Source organism: Eschrichtius robustus, chromosome 20 (genome assembly GCF_028021215.1).
Source record: "Eschrichtius robustus isolate mEscRob2 chromosome 20, mEscRob2.pri, whole genome shotgun sequence".
Taxonomy (NCBI): domain Eukaryota; kingdom Metazoa; phylum Chordata; class Mammalia; order Artiodactyla; family Eschrichtiidae; genus Eschrichtius; species Eschrichtius robustus.
Genome location: NC_090843.1, coordinates 24,646,443 through 24,668,117, shown reverse-complemented (window position 1 = coordinate 24,668,117; position 21,675 = coordinate 24,646,443).

Genomic DNA, 21,675 nt, shown 5'->3' with positions numbered 1-21,675 from the left:
ATGTATTCTTCATTTCCTTTTTCCTCTTTTCCTGCTTTCTTTTTAATTAACTGTCTGTTTAAAAATATTCCTTTTATCTCCCCTAAAGTCTTAATAATTATACTACTTTCACATATCTTTAGTGGTTGCTTTAGGGCAGGGGTCAGCATATGGTCCATGGTCTGTTTTTTACAGCCCTTGGAGTAACAATTTTTTAAATAACAAATGTTATTTTTTAGAATACTTTTAGATTTACAGAATATTGTACAGAGTACAATTTTCCATATATCCTGTGCCCAACTTTCCCTATTACTAGCATCTTGTATTAATAATATGGTTCATTTGTTAATATTAATGAATAATTAATAATACATTATTCTTAACTAAAGTTCATGCTTTATTAAGATTTCCTTAGTTTTTAAAAATTGTGGTAAAATACACATAACACAAAATTTACCATCTTAACCATTTTGTTTTTAATTTTTTTTTTAATTTTTATTTATTTTTGGTTGCATTGGGTCTTTGTTGCTGGGCGTGGGCTTTCTCTCGTTGTGGTGAGCGGGGCCTACTCTTTGTTGCGGGGCGTGGGCTCCTCATTGCAGAGGCTTCTCTTGTTGCGGAGCATGGGCTCTAGGGTGCACAGGCTTCAGCAGTTGTGGCACACGGGTTCTAGAGCACAGGCTCAGTAGTTGTGGCGCGTGGGCTTAGTTGCTCCGCGGCATGTGGGATCTTCCCGGACCAGGGATTGAACCCGTGTCCCCTGCATTGGCAGGCGGATTCTTAACCACTGTGCCACCAGGGAAGTCCCCATCTTAACCATTATAAACTGTTCAGTTCAGTAGTGTTAAGTATATTCACATCATTATGCAACCAATCTCCAGAACTCTTTTCATCTTGCAAAACTGAAACTCTCTACCCATTAAACAACAATTCCCCAGTTCCCCCTCCCCCAGCCCCTGTCAACCACCATTTTTCTTTCTGTTTCAATGAACTTGACTACTCTAGACATCTCATATGAATGGAATAATAAAGTATTTGCCTTTTGTGACCTGTTTGTTTCACTTAGCATAATGCCCTCAAGGTTCATCCATGTTGCAGCATGTGTCAGAATTTCTTTCCTTTTTAAGGCTGAATAATATTCCATGGCATGTATATACCACATTTTGTTTACCCATTCATCTGTCAATGGTCACTTTTGTTTATCCATTCATCTCTCACCTACATTTTACCTAATGTCCTTTTTCTGTTCCAGGATCCAATCCAGGATACCACATTGCATTTAATCATCATGTTTTCTCAGGCTCCTCTTAGTGATTACACTTTCTCACACTTTTTTTTTTTACTGACCTTGACAGTTTTGAGTAGTACCAGTCAGATATTTTGTATAATATCCCTCTATTAGGATTTTTCTGATGTTTTTCTCATGCTTCGACTGGAGTTATAGGTTTTCTGAAGGAAGACCACAGAGGTAAAGTGCCATTTTTATCACATCATATAAAGGGTGCATACAGTCAACATGAGTTATCACTGTTGATATTGACCTTGATCACCTGGTTGGGGCAGTGTTTGTCAGGTTTCTCTAAAATTACCCTTCTCATCCCTTTCCATACTGGACTGTTTGGACGGAAGTCACTATGCCCAGTCCACATTTAAGGAGTAAGAAGTTATGTCCACCTCCTTCAGAGATATCTATGTAAATTATTGGGGGTTCTTTTGCCTGGGAGGTTTGTTAATAATGGCTTTTACATTTTTTATAGTTTGGAAAAATTCAAAAGAAGATCTTGTGATATAAGAAAATAGTTTGAAATTCAGATTTCAGAGTCTACAAATAAAATTTTATAGGAACACAGTCGTGTTCACTCATTTACATATTGTCTAAGGCTACTTTCATGCTACAACAGCAGAGTTATCAGTTGCAACAGAGACTGTGTGGCCTTCAACATCTAAAATATTTACTATCTGGCCCTTTACAGAAAAATTTTGCTGACCTATGCTCTAAGGTTTACAATAGGCATCTTTAACCTCTCAGTTTTCCTTCACATAGTAACATTATATCACTTTATGTAAAAGTTAGAAACGTAAAATATTGGGTTGGCTAGAAAGCTCATTCAGGTTTTTTCATAAGATGTTTCAGAAAAACCTGAACGAACATTCTGGCCAACCCGATAGTGTAGTCCCATTTCCCCTTCCAATTCTTTGTGTCATTGTTGTTATACATTTTATTTCTACATATGTTATAAACCCCACAGTATATTGTTATCCTTTTTGCTTTAATTAGTCAATTATGTTTAAACAATTTTTAAATGAGAAAAATATATTTTTTATTTATCTACATATTTCCCATTTCTAGTTCTATTCATTCCTTTGTGTAGATCCAAATTTTCATCTAGTATGTTCCTTCTGCCTGAAAAACTTTCTTTAATATTTTTTATTGTGTAGGTCGACTAATGATGAATTCTCTCACATTTTTGTGGGTGTGTGAAAAATTTCACTTTCATTTTAAGGATATTTTCATTGAGTTTAGAGACCTGTTGATAGTCCCTTTACCCCCACAACTTTAATGATTGTATTCTACTGTCTTCTGGATTGTATAGTCTCTGACAAAAAGTCTATGATAATTTTATCTTTGTGCCTCAGCCTGTAATGTCCCTTTTACCATCTGACTTTTTAAAAGATTTTCTCATTGTCACAGATTTTCAGCAATTTGATTACAATGGACCTCCCTGTCTGTTTTGTGTCTTTATGGGAGGTGTTGTTTTTCTTGGATCTTTGGATTTCTAGCTTTTGTCAAATTTGGAAAAATTTTAGTCACTCTTATTCTGTTTTCCCCTCTATTTCTGGACTTCAACTACAAGTATGTTAGAGCACTTGATAACCTCCCGTAGGTCACTGTGGTTCTCTTACATTTTCAGTGTGCTTCTTTTATTTCTCTCTGTGCTTCCTTTCAGAAATGTTCTGCTGATATGTCTTTATATATCTTCAAGTTTACTGATCTTTTCTTCTACAGTGTCTAATCTACTGTTAGTCTCATCCATTCAAAATACATTCAAAACACACTAAGATTTTATACTTTTCATCTCTAGGACTTCAATTTGTCAGTCTTATGGTTGTTTCTTTGAAGTAATGTGCCTTTATTCTCTTGGTGTTTTTAAGATTTTTCTGTTTTAAAAATCTCCCTTTAAAATATTTTAAGGTGTAAAATTTTTCAGCAGTTTAACTACAATGTGCGTAACTATAATTTTTTTGTAATTACCCTGTTCAGGTTGGTTCTTCTGTCACTTATAGAAAAATTTTGTCCAGTAATATTGATTCTGCCCCATTTTCTCTTTGCTCTCCTTTTTGGACTCCAGAAACATATATGTTAGACCTTTTCATTGTGTCACATATAACATTAATGTTATTTTCTGTGTTCTCCATCTTTGGTTTCTGTCTGTGCTTCAATATAGGTATTTTCTACTGACCTGTTTTCCAATTCACTCATCTTCTCTCCTGCTCCATCTAATCCACCTTTAGATCTATGTAATAAATTCTTAATTTCAGTTATTGTATTTTTTCCATTCTAGGATTCCACTTGATTCTTTACTCTTTATTTATTCCAATTCTCTCATGAGAGCGTCTAGCTTTTTATCTGTTTTATAATACAGAGTAATCACAGTATTTTAAAACTGTCTGGTAACTTCAATATCTGGATCTCCCGTGAAGCTGTATTTTCCAAGATCTGCTTTTATCTTAGGTTTCAGGCATTCATTAGTCAAGTTTTTTCACATACATGATCACAAACTCCTCATAGAAAGATTACAAATACAGTACAAAGAAACTTTTTCCTGACTCATCTGAGAGTAAGTTGCCATCACCTCCCAAACACTTCAATGTGTAATTCTTATGAACAAGGACATCCTCCTAGATAACCACCATCAAATACCACCATCAAAATCAGGAAATTAACATTAGCACACTCCTGCCCTCTAATCCACAGACTCCATTCAACTTTCACCAGTGGTCCCAGTGATATCTTTATAGCAAAAGGATCCAGTACAGAAGCACATGTTACATTTGGTTCTCAGGTGTCTCCAGTCTCTTTCAATATGGAACAGTTCTTCCATCCTTTCTTCACTTTAAAGACACTTTTGCAGGTTATAGGCCAGTTGCTTTGTAGACTGTCTTAATTTGGGCTTGTCCAAAGCTTCCTCATGGTTAGATTCAGGTTATGTGTTTGTGCAAGAATATCACAGAAGTGATGCTGTGTCTCTCTCATTTCATCCTATCAGGTGACGCATGATTTTAATTTGTCTCATTACTGTTGACCTTCCCTTTGATCACTTGATTAAATTGGTGTCTGCCAGGCTTCTGCACTGTACCACTGTAAAGTTACTCTTTTTTTCCCCTTATAATTATTTTGTGGCGACATGCTTTGAAAATATGTAAATATCCCATTCCTCCACAAACTTTCTGTGTATTTATTTTTTTATGTCAGTATGGAGTCTTGGATTCCTATTTTATTCAATCAGTGATAATCCATTAATATAATTTACTTTAATGCTCAAATTATCCATATCCAGCCAATGGAAGTCCCTTCCAGATGGCTTCTGTATTCTTTTGAAGTCTCCATCATCCTTTGAGTAATAAAGACAGCTTTATTGAGGCATAATTTACATACCATACAATTCACTCACTTTAAGTGTAAAATTTAATGAGTTTTAGCATATCCACAGATATGTTACACCACCACCACAGTCAATTTTAAAACATTTTCATCATCTCAAAAGTAAACCTCATAACCCTTAGCTATCATCCCCGTATCCTCCCATCCCCACTTCAGCCCTTGGCAACCATTAATTAATCGGCTTTGTGTCTCTGTACATTTGCCTATTCTGGATTTTCATATGAATGCAATCATACAATATGTGGTCTCTGTGACTGGCTTCTTTTACTTAGCATAATGTTTTAGAGGCTCATCCAAGTTGTAGCATGTATAAGTACCTCATTCCTTTTCATGGCTGACTAATACCCCATTGTATGGATATACCGCATTTTGTGGAACTGTTCATCAGTTGATGGGCATTGGGTTGTTTCCATCTTTTGGCTATTGTGAATAGTATTGCTATTAATATTCAGGTACAAGTTTTTGCGTGGACACATGTTTTCATTTCTCTTGGGTATACTTCCTAATGGAATTGCTGGGTCATATGGTAACTCTGTTTAATCATTTCTGAGTACTTTACTTTCTGGCACAAGATGATCCAGGCTTATCTTGTATTTTCCCCACCCCAGTTCTGTAATCAGCCATTTCTCCAAGGAGCCCCAGTTCCTTTTAGTGGACAGTGGTAGTTAGAAATTAAGACGCGGGGACTTCCCTGGTGGCACAGTGGATAAGACTCCATGCTCCCAACGCAGGGGCTGCGGTTCAATCCCTGGTCAGAGAACTAGATCCCACATGCATGACACAACTAAAGGAGCCGGCGAGCTGCAACTAAGACCTGGTGCAATTAAATAAATATTTTAAAAAATTCAAACTTGGGTGCTAGTTATGCTCATTAGTATTAAGATGTAACTGTTTCAGGCCCTCTCAGTGAATGAAGCTGGGAAATATATGTATGTATTCAACAGAAACGTAAGTGTACATGCATTGACACATACATGCACAATATAAACATCTACATACACACACAGCAACTTTTATTTCTGTATCTATTTATTTTGAAAATCGTAAGTGCTCGCTCATACCTCCAATTCCAATCCACAGGGTTCATTCTAGTTTTTCCTTTTCCATGTTTGCAACAGTTTTCACCAACAGTGAGAAACCTAGTCCATTCTCTCAACAAATTCCCTTATTGGGTCAGTCCTACTGTGGGTAACCAATATTCTGTTGCCACCGCTCGCCACCTCACACAGACCCCTGCTCAGCCCTCCTGGGCTCTGACACCCTGCCTCAGGCCACCCACACCACCCCTTCCCCCCACATGGATGCGCTTTTCACCCCACCAAGCTCTGACACCCTCCCAAGCTCCCCTGTGGACACCCTGCCCCACCCCTCTAGGGATGCCCTTCTCACCCCGTGACTCCACTTCCCGGTGCTTGGCCACCCTGGTCAGATGCCCTCTTCACCCCCTCAGGGTGCAGTCTGCCTTACTGAGCTCTACCCTACATGGACATCCTCCTTATCTTGACCAGGCTTCCGTCCTGCTTAGATGCTCTTGTTTCTCTGCTGCAGCTCGGACACTGGGCCAGCCTATCTGCCCACATGACTGAGCTTTGACTGATTCTCTCTGTTTCTTGTCTCTCCCTGTCTCTCTCTGTCTGTCTGCTCTGACTCTCCTCCATTGGAGACACCCTCCTTACTTCACCTGAGCTCCCAAACCGTGTGCTGGGCCACTGCATCCCTCCCCACCCCCTACCCCGGGGATGCCTACCTTGCTTGGCCCATCTAAAGGCTTCTGCACTGAACTGTTCTTGAAGGGAAGGGAACGAAAGGGAAGAGAAAATAAAAAGAACGAGTCGGGGAGGTGGGGGAGGAAGAAGAAGAGTAGGAGGAAGAGGAAGAGAGCTGCCTGGCAATATTTTGTTGAAAGGTGGACCTTGTATGTAACAGGTTGTAGAGGTTCTCATGGACATTGTCTCTTCCTCAGAGAATTTCATTTCCTTCTGGCAGCCAGACAAAGTACAGGTAAATCGTCTCGATGCAATGAAGCTGGCCTAGTTTGCCCTTATTTCTGGGTGTGGCCCTCTCCAGGGTCTCAGTTGGAAGCCAGTTTGAGCAGGCTGAGGGACGGATGGAAGCTCTTCCAAGAACTGCAGCTGGGAAGAGGAGGAGAGAGTCAAGGTGACCAGGGTTTCAGGAGTGGAGGAGGGGGAGAGACACTAGGGTGCATTTGCGGGCAGATGGGAAGGAGGCGGCCAAGTGGAAGGTGAGGGCAGCACCAGGAGAACAAGGGGTGGAGGGGCAGGAGGGTGGGCCCTTGGCTTGGGGAGGGTGGGCTTTGGACTCGAGGGGACACCGCCAGGTGCCCGCCAGGTGTACGGGAGGCCAGGTGGGACACGACCTGCATCTCTGCGCGGCTGCGGTTTCCTGGAGTAGCTGGAGATGAGGTCACTACAGAGGGGGCAGCCGTGGTGGGGAGAGGTGTGGAGAAGGAATGGGATGCAGTGGGGGGACTGCGACTCAGTGAGGGGAGGGAGTTTAGTGGGGAGGAGGCTCAGTGAGGGGGAGGGGAGCTTGCTGGATGGAGGGAGCTCAATGAGAGGGAGGGGGCTGGGTAGGGAGGGGGCCTTTTCAAGCAGGAGGGGCCCAGAGGTCTCATTTCTTTGTCTAGACGGGGAGCACCTGAGAGCAGGGACTCTGTCCCTTCCCTTCTGACATTGCCCCCCCCACCACCACCCCCTTCAGCGTGGGGAAGTGTGGAGGCGGCCGCTCTGCTCTGTCTTTTCCAGGGCTGGTGGAGAGCCACAGACTGTCTGCCTCATAGTGGGTGTGGGGAAGCGAGGGTCCTCCCCTTCCCTTCCCAGCTAAACCTTTTGCCCCTGGGGTCCTAGAGCAGGTCGGTGTCCTGGGTGGAGGGCGGCAGTGGGCGTAGAGAAGGGGCTGGGGGCTTGCTCTCCCCTTTCCTCCATGCACCACGGGGGCAGGCAGGGGGACGGCAGCCCCAGGCTGGCTTTGTTTCTCATTTTGCTCTTGGCTCTTCTGGTGGAAAAAGCAAAGCGCTCCCCTTGGTACAGCTGAGGTGGAGAGGGTGAGCCTGGCAGGGAGGCTGCCCTGGCAGGGAAGCTGAGGGGCAGGAGGGGCCTGGCTGGGGACAGACTGCCCACCCTTCAACCCCCTCTGCTTCTACGTGGCTCTCCAGGCCCAGGGCTAAGTCTTGAGCGTGAGGTGTAGGGGGCTGGGGCCTGGGAGGAGACAAGCACTGGGCTTGGGCTCAGCCTCAGGCCCATAGCACCCTCTCTCCCACGGCTGTTCCCAGAACGGTCTCCAAAGGGGGATTTAAAGTCCCCCTGGAGTTCTAGAGGGAACCACTGGGAAGCTGCAGCAGGAGGGATTTGAGTCAGACTGCGACAGGCTTTCTCCCCACACAGGGGTTTTTCCTAAGGTAGAGGCAAGCTGCGTGCTCAGAGCATTTCCTGAACACCTGAGGATGTGGCGGCGGCCTTTCTGTACATTATCCATGTCACCTTCACAACCACCCCAAGGTCAGCATTAGCTGTCCCCATTTTACAAGTGAGGAACCTGAGGCTCCAAGAAGTCAAGAGTTGCAGAGTCTCGAAGTGGCCAAGGCAGGATTGGAACCCAAGTGTTTGGCTCGTTGGATGATGCTCTTTCCCCAACACTGGGAACACAGGAGAGCCCTCGTCGCCAGGGCCCGCAGCCCCCGAGCAGCTGCCTGGGGGGCTGCCCGCTCAGAGAAAGGGCTCCGGGATGCTGGCATCCCGAGGTGCTTCGGGCCGTGCCTCCGTCGCAGCACAGCCCATGGTCTCTCCTGCTGTCCCCAGCCCCTCATTTGGCTGTGAGATGCCTGGGGGGATCTCCCCGCATCCATCCTCTCGTAGAGCTAGCACCACCCCCACTCCATTTTTCCTGCCGCCCCATTCCCTGGCCCCGGCCTCCTCTCTCCAGCCTGATGGAAAGAGGAGCCCAGAGAGGAGCCCAACCACTTTCCCTCTGGAATCTGCTGCCTCGGCTCTCAGATGGAGAAACCATCTGGAGTGTATTATGGGCAGTGGAGAAAGCTGAGAGCAGGAAAATGTGAGTTGGCCCCAGCGGCGGCTCCTGTCTGCAGGAAGAGGGGGCTCAGTGCTCTTCAGGGGATGGGCCAGCAGCTGCCCTTACCTCCCCAGTCCCTGGAAGAGGCAGATAAGAGATGTGCAGGAGAGGGTGGTCTGGGGAAGGCAGGGCCCAGGCCTCCGGACACCTCTGTAGAGCCCAGTTTGAAACTGCTGATCTTATCCACTTCCCATTTCACAGATGAGACTGAGGTCCAGAGAGGGATAGTGACTTCCCCAGGGTCACACAGCAAGTCATGAGGGAAAAGATTGGAATTAGAACACTTCCACATAAATGCACACACCAGTGGACATCAGAAGTCCCCGGAGTCAGGGTGGAGGACAAAAGTGGGAGCAAGGATGCAGGATCTAGGCTGGATGATCTATCTCTTCCTCAGCTTCAAATGAGTGGAGCGAAGGAGCAAAGGCCAATGAGAACAGGAAGATATATATCCTTCATCCTTTTGGGGTCTTCATTCCCTTCCCACTCCTGCCCCACATGCCACCTGATCCTTGAGGCTGGCCTGGTCCTGGGGTCTGGACTTCTAGGCTCTTCCTCTGGCTCCCAGGAGCCCCCTCCCCCAAGCGGGGCCCCAGCTCCAGACGTGGCAGGGCGAGCAGGAGTGAGGTTTCTCCGCTCCCTCCCAAGTGCTGTGCTGGCGGCTCCCGAAATAAAAATCAAATGTGGGCTTGGCAGAGAGCGCGGGGTGGGATAAGCAGCAGCCGACAGCACTGGGCCTTCATTCTTTCCATTGTAACTTCGCCTCCTAACCTCTGGCATTTTAATTATTCTCCTACCCACTTGCTCTCCCTGGGCCAGAGGGTGAGCTCACCCTTTCCTCTAGCCTGAGAGGGGGCAGCTGCTGCCTGGACCCCCAGGCTGCTCCCGGGAAGCTCGGTGGGGCCAGGCTTGCTGCTCCCTCCTGCTTCTGCCGTCCCTGAAGGGGCGGCCAGCCTGGCACCTAAGGTTCCGTGGGTGAATCGTTAAGTCTTCACACCCGCTGCCCCACTTAACGGTGGCCACTGTCTTAAGCTGAGGCATCACCGGCTCAGCACACGCAGCCATGCTCAGTGTGTACAGAGCAGGGCCTAGGACCTGGGCTGGTGGCTCCTGGTCCTGCACTCTTTCCAAACCCAGGAAAAGGGCAAGAACAGCTCAGGCTTCATCATTTGCCTCATCTCCCAGAATGTCCAAATTTTCCCCAACGGTAATTGATTTAAAGCATTATTTTGACATTAAAACACACAAGCGGGACTTCCCTGGTGGCACAGTGGTTAAGAATCCACCTGCCAATGCAGGGGACACGGGTTCGATTCCCTGGTCTGGGAAGATCCCACATGCCGCGGAGCAACTAAGCCTGTGCGCCACAACTACTGAGCCTGCGCTCTAGAGCCCACGAGCCACAACTACTGAGCTTGTGTGTTACAACTACTGAAGCCCGCATGCCTGGAGCCCGTGCTCCACGACAAGAGAAGCCACCGCAGTGAGAAGCCTGTGCACCACAACGAAGAGTAGCCCCCGCTCGCTGCAACTAGAGAAAGCCCGTGTGCAGCAACGAAGACCCAATGCAACCAAAAATAAATAAGTAAATAAATTTTTAAAAAAAACATACAAGGACATAGTATAGGGTAAGAAGTAAAATGCCTATGAATTTTTAAGGTAGAAAACAAGATCTCAAAGATCTCCACTTGAAGCTGTCTGTAGACACCAGGCAGCAGTATCCTATCCCTGGGCCTGGCCATGAACTGGGGTGAGATGCTGGTCATATCTATTGGTGGCATTTGTTTGGACCCCAGGCTGCCACTGAAGATGCTGGTGGGTGCCGGTAGGCAGCCTTGGCCCACCCTGGGAGGCAGAGGCCTTCTCCTACCTCCGGGCCTAGAGCTGGAGCTCTCTGCTGATTCTGTGTGTCTCCTGGGCAGGCCAACTTCCACAAGGCAAGCAGCACAGGTGGGGGGCAGCCTCAACTCTGACCCCAGAGCCAGCACCCCAGCAACCTTAACCAAGGCCTCCTGCTCCATCCCCAAGTCCTGGAACCTCTCCCACCTCATGGCCTTCAGAGGCCTAGCCCGGTGGGGGGCGGGGGGGGGGTGCGGGTGCAGGGAGGCAACCCTCGGTCTTCTTCCTTCTTGCCCTGTAAGTCTCCCCTGAATGAATATTCCATCTATGGAACTATGCCTGCGCAAGGCCTTGTGGGCAGTTACAGTCTCCACTCTAGTGGAGCTTCCAGAAGTAGAGTGATGCGCTATTCAATGCGATGAGTTCTTTGATGGGGGAAAGTAAGGCTCTGGCAGCCCCTGGAAGGGGATTTCTGACCCAAGCTCAGGAGAAGGGCATCAGGGAAGACTTCCCAGAGTCCTGTGACGACCAGGATGAGAGGGAAGTTGTAACTAGAAGTTTCAAGCAGAGGGAACAGCACCTGCAAAGGGGCCAGTCGTGAGAGCAAGCCGAGTGCAGGGCTCACAGGAGTGTAGACGCTGCGAGGGGTCAAGTCATGGATGGGGAACTGCCGGAGTACTTGGAGCGAAGAGGGGGTAGGATGACATGACCAAACTTGTGGTTTAGGAAGATTTCCAGGCGAAGTGTGGAGGATTGGTTGGAAAGTGATCAGATTGGAGGTGGGGTGGTGAATAAGAGGCTGCCACAGAGGTCCAGGTGGGAAGTGACAGTAGCCGGTGGCAGTGGCATGGAAAGAGATGGCTGGATTGACCGATTTGAGAGCAGAAGTCACAGGACTTGGTGACCAACTGGCAGAAGGATAAGAGCTGGTTCGCACGTCTGGCTGAGTGGTTTACTGTTGAACATGGTGACCATGAAATACCTGTTGGGATCCAAGGGGAACGCCCACTAGGGCCCCTGGAGAAAGTGTGCAGAGAAGAGGCCAGGCCCAAACCCGAGGGGAGATGCAGAAGGCAGAGCCTACAAAGGAGCTGGAGAAGGAGTAACCAGAGAGGTAGGAGGGAAATCAGGAGAGTAAGGGGTTGCCAAAGCCCCCAAGGGGCTTCCTAAAGGAAGCATGGCCAACAGCTTCAGTGGTCACAGAGATGAGGTGGGATGAGACCTGAGAAGGGACGTGTGGTCTAGGGACCAAGAGGCTTTTGGTCCCTCACCCATCTCTGTCCTGTCTCCCCTCTCTCTGTCCCCCAGCCTCTCCCGTCTCTGATCACCAGCCTCCCCCAGCCTCAGTGCCCCCTCAACCCTTCCCCACATGCCTTCCTTCACCTCACTCTTTCTCTCTGACCAGAAGGCCCAACATCCTTCTAAGGGAAACTTCATGTCACCCCAACCCCCCTTGGGTTTTGTTGTCCTTCCTGGCTCCAGAAATCACACCCCACCGCCAAGAACAACCACCATCACATATACTTCTCACCAGAGGATCACCCAGAGCTCTTAGAAGCTGGGGCAGAGAGGAGCACACACCTCCAGCTGGCCGCTGGGGCAGCTCACTGCCTCTTCTGATTGAGCCCCCATGGGGTGCCAAGCTCCAGGACGGCTCCAGGCAAGCCTGACCCCAAGGCCTTATGGTCTAAAGCAGAGAGAAGCAGTGACCCTGGCCAACTTATGCAGTGACGGGACAGGTACAGAGAACAAGCTATGTTAAATCCAGCGGAGAGATCCAAGCGGGTTTCATGGAGGAGGTGACTCTGGGTAGGGCCTTGAAAGACTAGCAGGATTTGGTCAAGTGGCAATGGGAGCCAAAGGGATTGCAGGAGGAGGGAATGTAAGGGGTGCCCAACATTCGGGTGGCAGCCAATAGCTCAGCGTGGCTGGTGGCCCCAAACAGTAGGCCCAGAGGGGGCAGGAGGCTGCAAGGTGAAGGGGCCCAGAATGCCAAGGAAAAAGACCTCATACTTTGTCCACTGCTGCCTCGTGATCCAGGGCTTTCCGATCAGACACGGTTTCCCTGTTCATTCATTCATTCACTTGGGAAATATTTATTGAGCTCCTACTCTGTGCTAAGCAAGGGCTGAAGATGCTTCGAGGGACAGGATAAAAAGTCCCTGCCATCACAGAGCCTAAGTACCAGGAAGAAACACAGACTATAAAGTTGTAAACAAATAAAGGCTAAAAATTAAGATCATGATAGAGGTTGGAAAGGAAACAATGACTGGTCACTCTGAAAGGAGAGCCTGTGTCCTGCCTCCCCTCAGACTGAGGGCTCCCGAGGGCAGAACCTGTGTCTCCGCCATCAGACTGGGAGCCCAGCACCTCTGGGGAAGGACAGAGGATGAAGCATCTGGGAGCAAGAGCTGACGTGGCTCAGAAACCTCCCAGGAATGGCTGCGTCCCCAGCCCAAGGACCCTCCAGCAGGGACCGGCCATCATCACTTCCCTCAGCCGTCAGCTGCTTCTGGCGCCTGGTGGTGTGAGGAGGGCTGGGACCCATGACCTGGAGCCCCAGGCCTTGGAGGAGACTGCAAACCACCGCCTGCTGCTGGACGAGGTGGGTACAGAGGGGTCTGTGAGGGCCTCCGCGGGGGACCCAGGGAGAGAGGGCAGGGGATTCTCAGAAAGGACCCTCTTCCCAGGCAGGCCCAAGTGGGAGGGCTTCCCTCTCCTCCTCCCCATCCAACCCCCACCCCATTAAACCCTTAAATTAACCTCAGCCCCACCCGGAGCTGGAAAGAGTGCCCCAAAATAAATCCTAAATTACATGCTGCCTGGGGGCAACCACAACTCTCTTTCCTCCCTCTCCAGCAAGCAGACCCGCCCTACCCAATTCTGGGGGGCCTCCCCCCCAATGGGCTATTTATACAGCTCCCCGCTTTGCTGTCTGGCCTCCTTGTCCTTGGGTGAGGCCCAAGCAGGCTACACGGCTCTCCTGGGAGGTGGAAGCCGGTAGGGAGGCTGTGAGATTCTCCAGGCCTGACAGGACCATGGGGATATAATTTGTAGTCCAAATCAGGGTTCTCTGGGGCGCTGCTAAGAACTACACCTAAGCAGCGGCATAGATCTGTCCTGTCCTGTGTACACCAGGCATCTGGTCACCCAGAAATGCAGCCCAGGCTCCAGCCTCCTAGAGCACTGCCTTCCCAGGGATGAGAGAGAGAGAGAGAGAGGGAGAGCGAGAGAGTGATTAAGAGAGAGAGATTGATAGAGAGAGAGAGAGACAGCAAGCACTGCCTTTACCCCCTGGTTGCCTAGGGGAGCAGTTCTAAATACAGGGCACCCCCCATACACACCACCTGACAAGGGCAAGAGTGGTTCCGGCTCCGAGGACCCCAGACATAGAGGGGGTCTGGGGGAGGGCCTGGGCCAAGAAAGGGGGGAGCTGGACATGGCTCTTTGGAGACCATGGGCTTAGGACAAGGACTTCCCTGGACAAAGCCACCGTCCACACTGGGAACCTGGCTCCAGACACTGGGACTGCTCCCCTCAAGGGGTAGAGATGGGAGGGGAGGGAAGAGGCAAGAGAGAAGACAGTGGGAGAGAGAGACGTGCGCACCGAGATGGATAATGACAGAGGAAGGGAGGGGAGCTCCCGGAGCCCCGTCTCTACCGCGTGGCACCCGCGGGCCTGGACGTCTACCCACTGGCCACTGCCCCCGGCTCCTCGGCCCCTCTCCCCTGCTCTCCAGGGGGATGGGTGAAGGGCCTGCCGCCGGCCTCAGGAGGGGGGACTCTCGTCCTGCTCCTCCACGCCCCCCATGTCCCCTCTCCTCTGCCCCTGGAAGGCTGCTCCACTCCCCCAGAGACCCAGCCTTTGCCGGCCCCTCAGGGAGGCACTGCTGGGGCTGAGGCTCCTCCCCTCGCCTCAGCTGCCCTGTGGAGGTGCGCAGCAGTGAGTCCAGAGAGAGGGCAGAGAAATAAGTGTCCCCTCCGCACTTGGACACAGCCCCAGGGGAGGTGGGGGGACGGGAGCTGAGAGGAAGGAGGTAGGGAAGTCGGGGAGGAAATGGAGAGGCTGGGAGAGCCTGGAAAGGAGCTGGCTTCAGGCCTGGGTCTCAGGAGGAGGGGACGTAATGGCCCAGGGACTGAGCGGAGTGGTCTTGCTGTCTGGAGGACCATGGACACATCCAAGTTCACATCTCACGGGGGTGATTTAGGGGATAGGGCTCACCCTCTCCGGGCTTTACCGACAGGTTGTGAAGAGGGAACAGGACAGCACGCGATGAGCTGACTGAGCCCCAGTCACCGCCGAGGGGATATTTTCATTCACAAGGAAAGTGGGTGTCGACAACCTGGGGGAGCAGCGGGCTGGGGTTGCTGCCTGAGGGGGGCGAGGACCTGGGGGGTCCAGAGGTGCCCAGGCACACCTGACCGGGGCTCCAACAGCCCTCCTGCGAGGTGGCAACTTGTCTCCCTGTTAAACTTGATTATCCGTCTGTGCGCCAGGTCCCCACGACCCCCACCTGCCCAGAGAACGCTGTTTATGGGGCCTGAGGCTCAGACCTGTCATTTAGCTGGAGGAGGCAACACAAGCCACGGTGAGCCTTAAGTGGAGAAGCATTGCCCAACTCGCGCCGGCACCAGCCCAGACACTTAGTGCCCTGTTTACCCTGGCATGGGCAGCTGGCACAGGTGGGGCTCTCCAGGGAGCTCCAGAGGCCCAGCCAGCAGACCTTCCTGGAGGCCAAAGAGGAGGTCAGGACAGCAGCTCTGTGGAGCTGAGGGAGGGGTGCACAGAGAGGCACCTAGCCCAGCTGCACACCTGGCCCTCGCGCTGCAGCCCGCAAGGTGCCAGCCACCCCCCACCCCCCACCCCCAATCCCAAGCTCAGTGGCCTCTCAGCTGCCCTGCAAGAGGAGAAGAGGAAATCACACGGGCCAGGCCCAGCAGGAGAAACTGCAGCTCTGATGGTTCTGGAAACTCCCCAAAAGCGCCCCCAGGAAGTGGGGGGGTGGCTGGAAGAGGTGAAGGAAGCCCCAGGACTCTGGAGCCCTGGCAGTGTGTGCCTGACACTTCTTGACTCCCCAGGTCCCAGGGACCCACCCTCAGCACTGAAAGGCACACATGGCTTCACTCAAGTGTGCACCATCACAACCCCCTGCTCCGCGTCCCCGTCCAGCCCGCCAATACTACACAGATGCTGTCTCCACATTCTTTCTCTATCAGACAGACCACAGGGACCATGTCCCCACAGCCTGCCACGCCCAGCATGCACATAACCTTCTAATACCCAGCTCATAACACAGCTTATAGGAGTCAGACACAAAGATGCTCACCCCAAGATACCCCTCCCCATGTGTAACCCACATCCCGAAATGAGGATACACGCACACAGATGCGTCCTCTGTACCCTCCTTCCAGCTTCAACCACCCACACCAAGCGAAACTGAGGGGTTCTAATGCTTCAGTCCTGAGCTTCTCCCTGCCCGCATCTCCGTCCCCCTGACCCCCTCTGTCTGTCCCCCTCCGCACTTGCTGCCCCCCACCTTCAGCTTCTCTCTCTCCAGGCGATGGGCGACCCCCTAGCTGGGCCCCTTGCTCTGAGGCCTCATCTCTCCTCTCCCCCTCTGGAAATGAGGGCTGCACATCTGGGCAGCTCCCGGCAGCTACCTCTCCACCGGCCCGCAGGCTTCGGGGGGCTGGGGGCTCCAGAAGAAGGGGAGCCGCAGCTGGCAGTTGCTCGGTGGGGGGGGGCCCTCCCTTCCCTCTGCTCACCACCCCCCACAATGGATCGCCTACCCCTCCCCGTTCCAGGCTGAGTCATCCCTACATCTGGAGCTTCAGCACATCTGGAAGAGCTACAGCCTGTGCAGGCAGCTCCACGTGGACACCCCTCCCCCATATTGCAACTCATCCCCACCCCTCCTAGCAGCTGGGTTCCGGCCCCTCAACCCCACCTGGGCCAGGTGCCTGGTCACCTAGCAGGCAGGCGGGCACACCAGCGCCAGCCTCTGAGATGGACATCCAACGACCTCAGGGCCTCTCCCCGGTAGCAGTAACCACAGCTACTCGGTGCCCACCCCCTGAGCAGGCCGGGCAACACTGGCCTTGGGGGAGGCCAGGCCCTGGTCTGGGGGAGGAGGCAGGCGAACCGAGCGCTGAGCCGGCAGAGGGAGTTTATCCTGGCACCCGGCCCTGAAGCCAAACATCCTTCGCTAACCTCACAGACACATCAAAGCTGGCCAGGCAGGGGCCCTTCAGCAGAGGAAACCAGCAGTCCTGGCAGCCTGACAGCCTGGCTCTGGGCACTGGACCACCCTGTGTCCCACTCGGCAGCCCAGGCTCAGGTTGGGCACAGCAGCCCTGGGGGGCTGGGCAGAAGGGGACACTTCTACCCCATCCCTCTCCGCTACCAACCTGCCTCCCCACCTCAGCGCTGCAGAGAGGGTGGTGATTTGCCCTGGGGAGGGTGGCACAGCTGGCACCAGGACTTAGCTTTGGTCCCTACAACAGGGTTCCCTCTCAAACTTGCCCCCTCCCACCCTCTAGGCAGGAGAGGCTGACGGAGGGGCTCACTTTTTCTGTGCCTCAGCCTGGAAGAGGAGTGGATACTGAATTGCAGGGGCACCAACTTCACCCCCCAGGCTGGCTTGTTCAGGAAAGGACCCCTCCAGGTAGATGAGGGAGGATGGAGAGGGCAGGGGGCTTAGGGGCTGGGAGAAGAACGGAGCTTCAGAAGATAGAAGCTGAAGCGGAGTCGGAAGAGGAGAGCTGGGCTGCAAGCCACGGGCCTCTCTCCAGGGACAGCAGGGGCCGAGGAGGAAGAGGGGCTGTGAGGTGCTAACAAGGGAGGAAGGAAGTGCTAACAGGGCCACTGGGGTGAGGGGGACCCTGGAGGCAGCCCACTAAAGGCTGGCCTGGGGATAAGGAAGCTGGGGGTTGCTGAGAGAGGGCTGCCACATCCCCACAGGAAGCTGGGTGGTGTGCATACACGTATGTACACACATGCAGACACACACTGCATGCGCCCACCCACGCGTGCATGCACACTGACTCTAGCCAAGTCTGTCCTCGGCTGGGGGCCAGATGATGTGGCTGCTTAGAGGAGCTATGATTTGCGGAAGAATGTGATCTCTGCCCACCTCGCTTCCCCGCCCCTCTGCTCACACTCATTCTTTGCCTAACGCCCAGGTCCCTAATTGGTGAACAGTTTCAAGGATGTCCCAAGCTGTGCTTTCTCTGCATTTTAGTCTGAGTCCCCAGACCCTTTAGAAGCCCTCCCCTCAATATGCCCAGCCCACAGAGGGGCTATCCTTTCCAATGGCAGCCCTGAACCCCCAGCTTGTTTGGGACTGGGAAGTTCTTCTGAAGTCTAACCACAGTCCCCTGTAACATTTGGATCTGAGCAGAGGCACCCACAAGCGGGGTGCAGAAGAGCCCTCTTTCAAGGGGCCAACAAGAGCAGAGCTACAAAGTGGGGGCCCTAGGGGTTCCTCAACCCCTTTCTTTTCTCTAACCACAGGGTCCTATCTCTAAGAGCCGACATCGAGGGTGGGGGTGGGAGAGGGGCTGTAGGGGGGGAGGGGCAGGGAAGACTTGGGGAGAAGGAGCCCCAGAAGCAGGGGACCAGGGCTGGGGGGCTCTGAAGACCCTTAACCTGAGTTAAGCCCCTCCCATCTGAGTCTTTCTGGCTGTGCTCCATCTGCCACCCCAGACAGCCAAAGCTCGTTAGCTCAGCCTTCCCCCTGACTCGCCACCACCTACCTCCTGGAGGCGTTTCCCCTCCCACCCCTGGCTGTGCCCCGGAAACCTACACTTTGGAAGGATAATGGCTCCCAAATGCCGTTTTTGTCTCTGCTAAGACTCCGGGAAGGTGAGCATTCGTTGAGCTCCTCCAACCCACTCATTAGGATAATAAGCTCCCTGCACACCGTTAATTGTCAGGTGGCATGCCCCCCTCCATCCTCCTGGCTCACGGGTTTGTGGCTCAGCCTGGGGGTCAGTTCAAGCCATTATCTCCCCACACCCACACCCATCACCTCGAGAATGAGTGACAGGCCGGTGGGCTTCAGTTTTCAAAGAGATGCTGGGAAGGAGACTCAGACCCTGGTCTCATGGCCAGGAATTCCTACTGGCCACCCAGCATGCATCTGCCTCTCTTGGAAGGTGGACAGTGAGCCAAGCATGCCTCGCAGCATGTCCCGCAGGAGGTGCTCAATCCCTGGGGTGCCGTCTCACCCACACAGGGGGTATGTGTACACTTGGGGAGGAAACAGGAAGCAGAAGAGGTGGATTCCCCAAACCACACAGCCCGTGGAAACGGGGAGCCCGGTCAAGTCTGGAACAACCCCCCTAACCGAGAGCCCCCCACCAATGACTCTGAGAATTAATTCCCCATCCCCTGGGAGAAATCTGGCCCCTGAGCAGCCAGTGTTTACTTGGAACAAAGCACCATGGGAAATGAAAGCTGAATCAGAACTGGGCGGGCCCCTGCAGCCTGGTGGGAACATTAGGGCATGTACACACATCTTCGAGCGAGAATGGCCACGGGCATCAGAGAGGCCCAGAGAAAAGGCTTGGGTGGGGGTGAGCAGGGAGGGGACCATCACTTCTTGCAGGAGAATCCAAGTCCAGGAAGCCTTTCTGGAGGAGGTGGTATTTGAGCTGAACCTTGAAGGATGGATCGGAATTTGTTAGGTTGCAGGGAGGGCATGGGGCAGGTGTGCAAGGTGCAGAGGAAAGGAGGGAAGCAGAAAGGGCTGGGCGTGTGGCTGGAGAGAACATAGGACAGGGAGAGCGAGCACACCATGAGGACAGGTGAAGGACCCAAGGTCCCATCTCAGGTGAAGGTCTCCCTGAGATGGAACTTTATTCAGGCAGAAGTGGGGAGCTTCTGGAAGTTAGGGAATAAGAGGGTGACATGCCCCCACAGGGGCAAGGAGGAGACCAGGCTGGAGGCCTTGAGGACAGCCCTGATGGCCCTGGGGAGCCACACTGGATGGGGGCAGTCAGTGGCAGGGGGACAACTGTGAATGAGCACATCACACCCCCATGAGGGCGAGGGGGGCAGCCACTGTGAGGCCAGCCCAGGCAGTGCTCAGCGGGAGTTGGGGGAGCAGAAGTGGGGGACAAGCCAGGAAGAGAGGGAACTGCTCAAATCTCTGGACCCAGCACCACTGCCATATCCGGTCCCCTGTGGCCCTCTAGGAGTAGTCCACACAAGGTCATCCTCTGAGCTTGGTCACCCATCCCACTGCCTCTGACCTGGCCCTTGGGTGGGGCCCAAAGCATTTAATGGACAGCAGAGGGGGCTAGCGAGCAGGGCATCTGGGGGAAATTGGAGCTGGACTTTGGGTGGCCCATCCAGAAGGGCTGAGAACAATTCTCAGAGGGAAGCAAGACCGTTAATCCTTGGCACCTCATTCTCTGCCTCCATGTGAAATAAGGAGAAAAAGCTTTGGGCCCCTTTCCTCTGCCAGGACTGAAACATTTATTGCTTATTATTATTTTCTGTGTGTGTGTGTTTTTTTTTTTTGAAGTATAGTTAATTTACAATTTTGTGTTAGTTTCAAGTGTACAGCAAAGTGATTCATATATATTCTTTTTCAGATTCTTTTCCATTATAGGTTATTACAAGATATTGAGTAGTTCCCCGTGCTATACAGTAGGTCCTTGTTGTTTGCCTGTTTTATATATAGTAGCATGTATGTGTTAATCCCAAACTCCTATTTATCTCTCCCCCCACCCCCACTATTCCCTTTGGTAACCATGTTTGTTTTCTATGTCTGTGAGGCTATTTCTGTTTTGTAAATAAGTTCACTTGTATCAATTTTTTAGATTCCACATATAAGTGATATCATATGATATTTATATTTCTCTGACTTACTTAATACGATAACATCTAGGTCCATCCATGTTGTTGCAAATGGCATTAGTTCATTCTTTTTTATGGCTGAGTAATATTCCACTCTGTGTGTGTGTGTGTGTTTGTGTGTGTGTGTGTGTGTATACACCACATCTTCTTTATCCATTCATCTGTTGATGGACATTTAGGTTACTTCCATGTCTTGGCTATTGTAGCTTATTATTATTAAGGTAATATTTATTTACCATTACTGTATGCCAGACACTGAGCCGCTTATTTCATCTTCACAATGACCCTAAGTGACAAGGGAGGTACTATTATCCACCCCCGCACCCCCTTCACAGATGAGTTTAGAAAGGCACAAAGAAGTTTGGTTTCTTGACTAAGATCACCCAGCACACCATAGCAAGTGGCACACTTACTAATACAACCTAACACTGTCCCTGCAGACAGAGAGCCAGCTTACAGCAGAACATCCTGGGGACTTTGGAAAGAAAGATCCCAGCCCAGCACCATAAGTCATTTATGAGTATCACTGTCCACCACGGTATGGCGGGGAGGGGGCTGAGAGGAACAGAACTCAGCCTGGCTCTTGCCCCTTACCCAGGGCTTGGCCCCCAGGCCTGGGCTGAGCCAGGCTGCACAAGGCCTCCCACCGCAGCTCCCAGTGAGGAGTTCCTCCATCCCAAGCAGCAGCTCCCCAGGCCCGACATGTGTGCCGCCTCTGAGGCTGCCACTGGGTGTGGGGTCTTAAGACCTGCGTGGTTTGGTCTTGACTCAGCCCCAGTGTCCCCTGTGACTTGGCCTTTCTGCCCCTCTGGGCTCCAGCTGGCTTCTCTGAGAAGAGAGCGGGTGGACCAGCTGACCTCCGAGGCCCTTCCAGCTGGGCCCTTGTAGGGCACACAATCAGCTCCTTCTTTATGGAATGGGCCAGGGAGGCTTGAGACAGTATGAAGACATTTCAACTTTGCTGCTTTTGGGAAACCCCAGATGGCATCTGGAGTGGAATCTAGAAGGACCCACTGACTGCATGAGGTCTCTGGGCCTCCCTGCCCCCATGTCCCTGTATGTCTGAGCATACACGTACATGCGTGCACACACTGCCCACCCACTGCCAGACTGAGTGTTGAACAGATGTTGTCCTTGTCCAGGACCCTCCTGCCTCTAGACAAGAACAGGCCCGGGTCTCCTCAGTCTGGGGCCCCACTGTGCCCTCACCCCCACCCGACCTCACCCACCAGGAATGCTG